The sequence below is a fragment of the Microtus oregoni genome, unplaced genomic scaffold (genome assembly GCF_018167655.1).
Source record: "Microtus oregoni isolate MIOR12 unplaced genomic scaffold, Mior012 000013F_ref0000133, whole genome shotgun sequence".
Classification (NCBI taxonomy): domain Eukaryota; kingdom Metazoa; phylum Chordata; class Mammalia; order Rodentia; family Cricetidae; genus Microtus; species Microtus oregoni.
In genome coordinates this window covers 35,932,142-35,940,640 of record NW_024543072.1, presented here as the reverse complement: position 1 = coordinate 35,940,640, position 8,499 = coordinate 35,932,142, and positions in this window count along the sequence as shown.

The window sequence follows — 8,499 nt, the reverse complement described above, 5'->3', positions numbered from 1 at the left end:
AGTTTGATTAAATATTACAGGTTCTGGACTTGGGCTATTTGATTTAAAAAGTGGTCTTACCTCTATTTAGTTGTGTGACCTTGGACTAGCTGTCACTCTTCTGTGCACCTTGCTTTTCTCGTCAAGAGAATGGGGGTGATGGTGAAAATCACTAGAGTTTTTGTGAAGGTTAAATGACTGGTATTTGTTGGAAGGGTTCAGAAGTCCATGTGTTACTAGCAAGTGATCAATTAAATCCAGCTTTTGTTTTTATTATTGTGTTTAGTTAGTACATTTTACCCAGTGAGACTCCTATAGCCTCTCAGTATTAATGTACATTGCATTCTGTGTCTCAGAGGCTCAAGCAGCTCCACCATGTTGGACTGGGCGGGGCAAGCAGGCAATCTCTGTATTTGATTATCACAGCTTAGATCCTCAAGAGCTTAGTATTTTAAAACCATAAAGCTAAAGTGTTCCTGGACAGTAAAGAATTACAGATTCATAATAGGACAGATTCAGACATAAAAGACCTCTAAATGGGTCATAATGTTATATAAAGTACATAGCCTTGGAAGAGTGAAGAAAAAGAGTATAGAAAGTTAATGCTTTAAAAAAAAGCAGTAAAGTCTTTAAAGAGACAGAGTACAGATAGTCATAAAAATAAAGAAAATAAGCCATGTAAAAATGGAAAATTCACAGAGAGCCTGGATTCTGTGTATTATTGTGTTTTCTTTAAAATTTTTGACTCTAAAGGAGCTAAATACAGAGAGACATTTCATTATATGGGCTGCCAAGCTAAACCAGAATGGATATCATAAGGGTATTATGACTTCAGAATTTGAGTCTAAGGATATGATGCTGTGGAAAAGAGGTTCTTCTTTTGTTTTCACAGAAGATGAGAACCTGTGAATTGCTTCCAGACCAATAATATGGTTTCATGGACCCCCATCCTCCTGAAAAGTTGGCATATATACCCTCAAAAAATTACTTCACTCAACTGCTAAGATGAACTTAGCAGACAGGTTATACCATGAAAAACCTATTCAGCATGAAGCATTTTGTAGAGAAATAACTGTGACCATATTCCCAAATATTGTTTATAAATGTTCTTTTACATTTAAGGGTGGATATGATAAAGATATGAATAATTTACATTGGTATAAATTTTGCTTTGTTGATATAAATTTAAGGTCAATTTTGTTAGATGTATATGTATTTCTGATCTTGATTAAGGTAATGTCATTGTGCAGTTCATTTAAAAATGTAATATATAATTAGGAAATATAGGTTGTTAATGAATAATCATCAATAATAGTCAAGCTTGTAGTTAGTTAGATTTTCTTGATATCGAGAGATATATTTCAGTTAGATAGGCATTCTTCATATCTTTCAAAGAGTACAAAATAAGGCATTTAATGTTTTAATAACTTAGGGCTTTTCATGACAATGAGACACATGTGCTCCTGGCAGCACAAAGCTACTTTTAGAGGAAGATGGGCATCAAAGAGACTCCTTATGGAGTTTGATAGCCATTTGGGCGAGAAACTCTTCTTGCTTGGACTGTTGCATAAATTGGACATAAAGAACTCTCAGAGAGAGGACTGCTGAACTTGCCTAAAGGTGAGATGATTCTTTAGGGTTCCTGATTCATGAAAGAGTCTACAAGACATTCTTCAGGATACAAAAGAAAGTGACTGAATGGTCTTTGAAATTTCCTGTTTCATGGAAAAGTCTGCTGGATACTATTGGCCTGAAGGCCGAAGATGGATGGCCAACAGTACAAAAGAACTTTGGATGACTGTCCAGGCAGCGAGATGTGTCTGTCATTTCTAGAGTTTTGGAAGTTGCTTATTTCTCATTTACTTAGGGAATATTATATCCTTCTGGAGTCTTTGATGGAGTTGAAGAATGGTTAGTTATAGTTATAGTTTTCCTTTGTTATGATAAAAGATAAAATAGAAATATTATAACTGTAATTCTTGCTTTATAACTGTTTTGCTATATGTAATTTTACTATGTTAAATTTAAAGCCTTTCTTTTTTTTAAAAAACAGAAAAAGGGGAAATGGTGTAGGAGGATCTTTTGCCTATGTGCCACTTTCATTGGTTAAATAAAGAGACTATCTTGGCCTTTTAATAGGGCAGAGAATTAGGTGGGTGGAATAGACAGAACAGAATGCTGGGAAGAAGGCAGTGTGGCAGACGCCATGGCTCTCCTCTCCAAGATGGATGCTGGTTAGACTCATGCCAGTAAGCCACAGTCAAGTGGTAATACACATTAATACAAATGGGTTAATAAAGAAGTGAGAGTTAGCCAATAAGAGGCTACAGATAGTGGGCCAGGCAAGGTTTAAATGAATACAGTTTCTGTGTAATTATTTCGGGATTAAGCTAGCTGGGCAGCTGGGAGCCGGGTAGAATGAAAAACAGGCCTGCTCAGCCTGCCACCACTCCTCATTACTGCAAGGAATGGAACCATAGGCTCATATAAATGAATGTTCAACACCAGAGAGTGGCACTGTTTGAAAAGATTAGAAGGATTAGGAGCAGTGGCATTGTTAGAGGAAGCATGCCACTGGGGTGGGCTTTGAGGTTTCAAAAGCCCATGCCAAGCCCAGAGTGTCTCTCTCTCTCGCTTCTTTTGGATCAGGGTGTAGTTCTCATCCACTGCCTGTACGCTGCCATGCTTTCTGCCATGATAATAATGGACCAAAACTCTGAAAGTGTAAGCAAGCCCTCAATTAAATGTTTTCTCTTATAAGAGTTTCCTTGGGGGGCTGGAGAGATGGCTCAGAGGTTAAGAGCACTGACTGCTCTTCCAGAGGTCCTGAGTTCAATCCCAGCAACCACATGGTGACTCACAACCATCTGTAATGAGATCTGGTGCTCTCTTCTGGCCTGCAGGTATACATGCAGGGAGAACACTGTATACATGATAAATAAATAAATCTTTAAAAAAAAATGTTTCCTTGGCCGGGTGGCAGTGATACATGCCTTTAATTCCAGCACTCAGGGAGACAGAGGTCGGCAGATCTCTGTGAGTTCGAGGCCAGCCAGTCTACAGAGTAAGTTCCAGGACAGCCAGAGCTACACAGAAAAATTCTGTCTTGAAAACCTAAATTAAAAAAAAAAAAAAAGAGTTGCCTTGGTCATGTTGTTCACTGCCATAGAACAGTGACAATAGCAGCTGCTGGAAAGTTATTGGACTCACCTCCCAACAACAACAACAACAACAACAACAACAACAACCACCAAAACACTCTCAGATAGACTGCTGGTAAATAAGAAAAATACCTATGCTAATGGACTGTGTAAACAATATCATATTATTTACATAAAAGGACCCATCACAAAATATTTACTTGTTGCTCATTCCTTCCTATCTTTCTCGGAAAAGCTCGGAGAGGTAGCTTCTGGAAATATGCAAACATGGCAAACATACCTGTGGATTCTCTTGAGTTGAGAAGAACACCTGGATTGCTTCCCACCAGGAACAAAACGGCCTTCACCAAGAAGAACACTTGAACTGCTCGGCCACTAAGAGAAGGTCTGAAGTGGTCAGATCTCTGCTCTGCTCTGTCTTTCAAAGACACAGGAGAAGTGGTTGTTGATTAAATCGGTGAAGTAGAAAGTAAGCTAGTAGAATAGACTACAGCAAAGGAATCTGACCACTGCTGTGCCCTGGGGACATTTCAGTGCAGGGACTTAAGGGACTGAGCTAAGAGTGGAAATCTAAGTGAGGAGCCTCAGAGAATAGATCTGAGAAGTAAAGTCTTAGAGACAATGAAAGCAGCGAACCAGGCCGTGGCATGAAGGAGAGAGGCAGACATACAGATGGCACATGTGGTAGGTCCTGTCGAGCAGCTGGCCCTGGTAAAAATCCTGACACAATGACTTTTGCCCAGTCTGGAGTGGACCATGGGATAAAACTGGACCACAGCACCAGTCTGTCTAGTGCTGATTATTAGCTGATCATAGAGACACATCTGTACACTTCAATAGTAGGATTTGAGTACCATGATCTTCTGATAGTGGTAGCCATTTGAAAATGTATTTGTATCAGTAAGGGAAAGTCATAAGGGAGATGGAGATGGAGAGATCTGAGTTCTCCTTCGGTTTCTGCCTCTAAGCACGTACGTAACCTTGGCCAAAATTCTTGAAAAGGTAAAGTTAAAGTAGTTTTTTCTTTCTATCAAGTTTGGAAGTATCATGTCTGAGACAAAATTACTCATAAAATAAAAAATCCACAAGAAAGGAAGGAAGGAAAAAGGAAGAAAGGAAGGAAAAAGGAAGGAAGGAAGGAAGAAAGAAAGAAAGAAGAAAAGAAAGAAAGAAAGAAAGCAACAGAACCCTCAAACAAAGCAAAAACCCAACAAACAGCCAAGGAAAATCCAGAGCCAACAATCAGTTATGAATTCTATCTTGAAGGGCTAAGAAAATGTGCCATCTCTGTCTATTCTAAAAACATTAAAACAGGAGAAATACTTGTATTAGTCTCTGGCTGGGAGACCTGAGTTTCTGAACTTGGACCTTTGTACAACAGCAAAACCCCACCTCATACCTGCCCGACCAGCAAACAGTTCTGAGATGTGGGAAAACATAGGTGACAGCAGATGGCAGAATCGACAAGAGCTTCTAGGGAATCGCCATTTGATGATGAGCTAAGCAATTTACTGTCACTGTGCTTGCCTGGGTTTTTTCCTACTTGGGTGTCCAAGGGTCGTTCACTGCAGTATTATCCCGATATCAAAATGAATAGAGTGGGATCACTGAAGGACCCATGGCTGTGACTGACATGGGGCCTTCCTGTTGGACGGCCTCCTCCAACTTTGCTCTACTTTCTGTCTTCTCAACTCTTTTGTGCTAACTTCAGTCAACAGCCTCCAGGAGCAAAGCACACTCCTGCAAAAACACACCCTCCCTTCAGCATCTGCACAAACGGTTTTTGGAAAAATTTCCTCTTGAGGGCAAAAACAACCCAGGACACTTACCTTGCAAGCATAGAGCAGATTCTAGGATTTAAAGCCAAAAGTGGGAAGTCAAAGGTGGTGTTTGTTTTATGACACAAGGAAGAACTTCTATCTCGGAGCCTTGTCTTAAGAAGAGAAAAGAGTGTTGACTTTGATCAAACTCTTCTCACTTCAACACAAAAGCCTGTTGCATCTTCCACCATGCTGTTGACAACAGGGAGTTGTGTTAAGAGAAACTTGACACTTCTGCAATCTCTGTAGAGGTCTGAGTGACAGCTAAGAGAGCAACTTTCAGATGGGAAAGAAAAGAGTCCTGCCCCTTTCCCACACCCTCCTCAGGACAAGAGCTAAAATTTCAAGGTACTAAAGGCCGTGCTATTATCATTGCTGACTTGGGAGGGTGCCAAACTCTCATCCTTCTCAGCAACACCCTGACTTTATTCTCTGTCTTTATTATATATTTTTAGTTTTGGAGAATTTTTATATGTATTCAATGAAATGTGATCATATTCACCCAATACTCCCGCCAACTTCCCTCATCCTCCCAACATATTCCAACACAATGGCTTCATTTTCAGTTTGATAATTAGGAACACTAAGTAATACTGCCCATGTGTGGATGGTATGGGTTCATTGACTGGAGCTTGGGAAACCTACCAGTGGCTATTTGATTCTCCTCTTAAACCAGCATAGGAGCTATGAAAATAAAAGGAAAGAAATAAAATAAAAAGGATAAAATAATCTAGGCCATCACATTTTTCTATGCTTGGTGTTCTTCTTTCTCTCTGTTCCTTCTTTTCTCTCTTTTATGAGATAGGGCTTTTCTGTGTAACAACCCTCGCTATCCTGGAACTTACTCTGTAGACAAGGCTGGCCTCAAACTCACAGAGATCTGCCTCTTTCTGCCTCCAGAGTGCAGGGATTAAAGGCAATCGCCACTGCTGCCTGATGCTTTGATGCTTCTAACTCAAGGTTTGTGGTTTTGACTTTCAAAGTTCCTGAGTGGGTATGTACCTCAGATTCTATCAGCAGAGGGGGCTGGTAAAAACTGAGGACATAAAATACTTTCTAGGCATTCACCTGGTCTCAGGAAGAGCAAGTGATGAAGGAGCAGTGGTAGGAACACCAAGGAACAAGGGCTTGTTCTTCCTCTCAGTGCTTGGAAGTCACCAGAGTGATGGTGTCCTATCTAGGTTTGTCATTGAAGGATGTTCTCCGCCATGGCTCATTGATCATTTTCTGAACCAGAAGTCAGATATGCAAACAACTGAAGGAGTCAGGAAGGCAACATGAATAAAGGTGGACAGATAAGACCCGACTGGGAAGCCCAGTGGTCTGCTCAGTTTAAATGCTGTCCTTTGGGAGCAACAGCCCAATATCTCAAGGCTCTAGACTCATTTCTTTCTCATGTTTGAGACAGGGTTTCTCTATGTGCTCTGTTTTTTTTTTTAACCTTTCAAATTTGCTATTCTTGTGTGTGAATGTCCCTAGAGCTGAGATTATAATTACCCACCCCCATTCCTGGTGTTTTAGCAGCAGGATCTAGCTGTAAACCCCTCTGTGGTTTCTGTGAGCAAGCACCACTTATCACAGGGGGTTTTGCCTTGTGAAACCAGGGGAGCATGTGTGTATTATGCCCATGGGTCCAGCAAGAGGAACCTAGTGTGTGCATTCCTCATTCTGATATCTGCACCACCCTGAGAGGCAAAGTGTGCCTCCAGCTGCACGTCTGGCTCGGGAGCCATCGTGGGTGTGCTGCTGAGCTCAGGTGTCCTGTGACCCTGTAACCGAGGCTCTCCTTTACCCTCTGTTCATGCTTGCTGTTGCACCATTAGGTGGGCTTGAGGACTGTGTCCCTGTGACTTTGCAACTTGCCTCACAATGTGGTCAGAGCACCAGGTACAGACACAAAATGGGCTTGCTGAGTGAGTGGAACAAGGAGAGGTTCTGAGTCCTCAGACCTCCTGGACTCCAGGGGTTGCAGTGGAGGATTTCTCAGGCCTTCTTTTTCCAAACCCACTGATGCTCAACCTTCTGTGAGCCTGGGATGGGGGCGGGTCCAGAGGAGGTGGACTCCTGGCTCATTATGTTTTCCAAATCTTTAGCTTTTCCATTTCAACTGAGTTTATTTGTAAGTCTCTCAGTTTAGAGTGAGCTAAGGTGAAAGGAGAATAGACCTCAGAAGTAGCACACAGGGTTTAATCTTTAATACTGACTAATCTTTGGACCCAAAGAAAACTAGAAACCCACTGTGAGAGGCAGTATTCGCCTAAGCAGGGGAAAACCTGAAGCTGAGACTGATGATACAGAACCCTTGTCCCTGTCCACATTGTCCGAAGTTAAAGGACTGTAGTGGTTTGAGACCAGTTTTGTTTACATCACTAGTACCAAGCCAGAAACAACTACAGAACAAGACTCTTCCTCCTAAACCCCAATGAAAAGCAAAACGGGAAAAGAGAAAAAAACCCACATCAAAGGATTATGTATTAAACAAAGCACTAAGCACAAGAATAGCTACTTGTCCATTCTCTGCCTTGCCACCTCCTGTCCTTCCTCCTCTCTAGAAAGAGTATGTCAGAGTTATGTTTAGCATGGAATGGGAAAACAAGCAGGCACACACAACTGTAAACTCTCTGGAGTTGAGAAGACATGGATCACTTCTGTGCTAGCTGGTTATGTGTGTCAACTTAACACAAACTAGAGCCATCAGTAAGGGAGGAGCCTCAGTTGAGGAGATGCCTCTAAGAGATCCAGCTGTAAGGCATTTTCTCAATTAGTGATCAATGGGGAAGGGTCCAGCCCATGGTGGGTGGTGCCATCCCTGGGCTGGTGGTCCTGGGTTTTATAAGAAGGTAGGTTGAACAAGTAAGAAGAAGCAAGCCAGTAAGCAGCTCCCCTTCAGGCCTCTACATCAGCTCCTAACCCTAACCCCCTTGCTGTCCTGGAACTCTCCCTGTAGACCAGGGTGGCATGGAACTCACAGAGATCTGTGGGTTCCTGTCTCTGCCTCTTGAGTGTTGGGATTAAATGCATGTGCCACTACCGCCTTGCTTGACATTTTTATTCAAACTACCACAGTTACTGTTTGTGCATGGCCAAAGATTGTGGGGATTGTATAACATCCTGGGCATTTGGTATCCACGAAGTAGGAATTGGGATTTTTCTGGAGAAGAATGGAGATCCTTTGTGGCAGGCAGACCTTCACCACTTCGGGAAAGTTCTTTTGCTCTTGTAATCCTGGAGACTGAACATGCTATATGGGGGCTCTGCCACTAAGATACATCACTAGCCCTTTCAAAAATTATTTAGAGACATAGTCTTACTATGCTACTCATTCTGACCTCTGCCTTCAGCCTCCTAAATGGTTGGGATTACAGGCATGTGCCTCTATGCTCACACACTTTGTGTTCTCTGTTCACATGTGTAAGTTCGTTTGAAAGCCACGGGGCAGCCTGGGGTGGCAATTCTTCAGTTGCCATCCTTACCCACTTTCTCCAGTCCTCTAGTGAAATTCCACCGCATTCCCACCCCACCCCAGAGATACCAGGTCG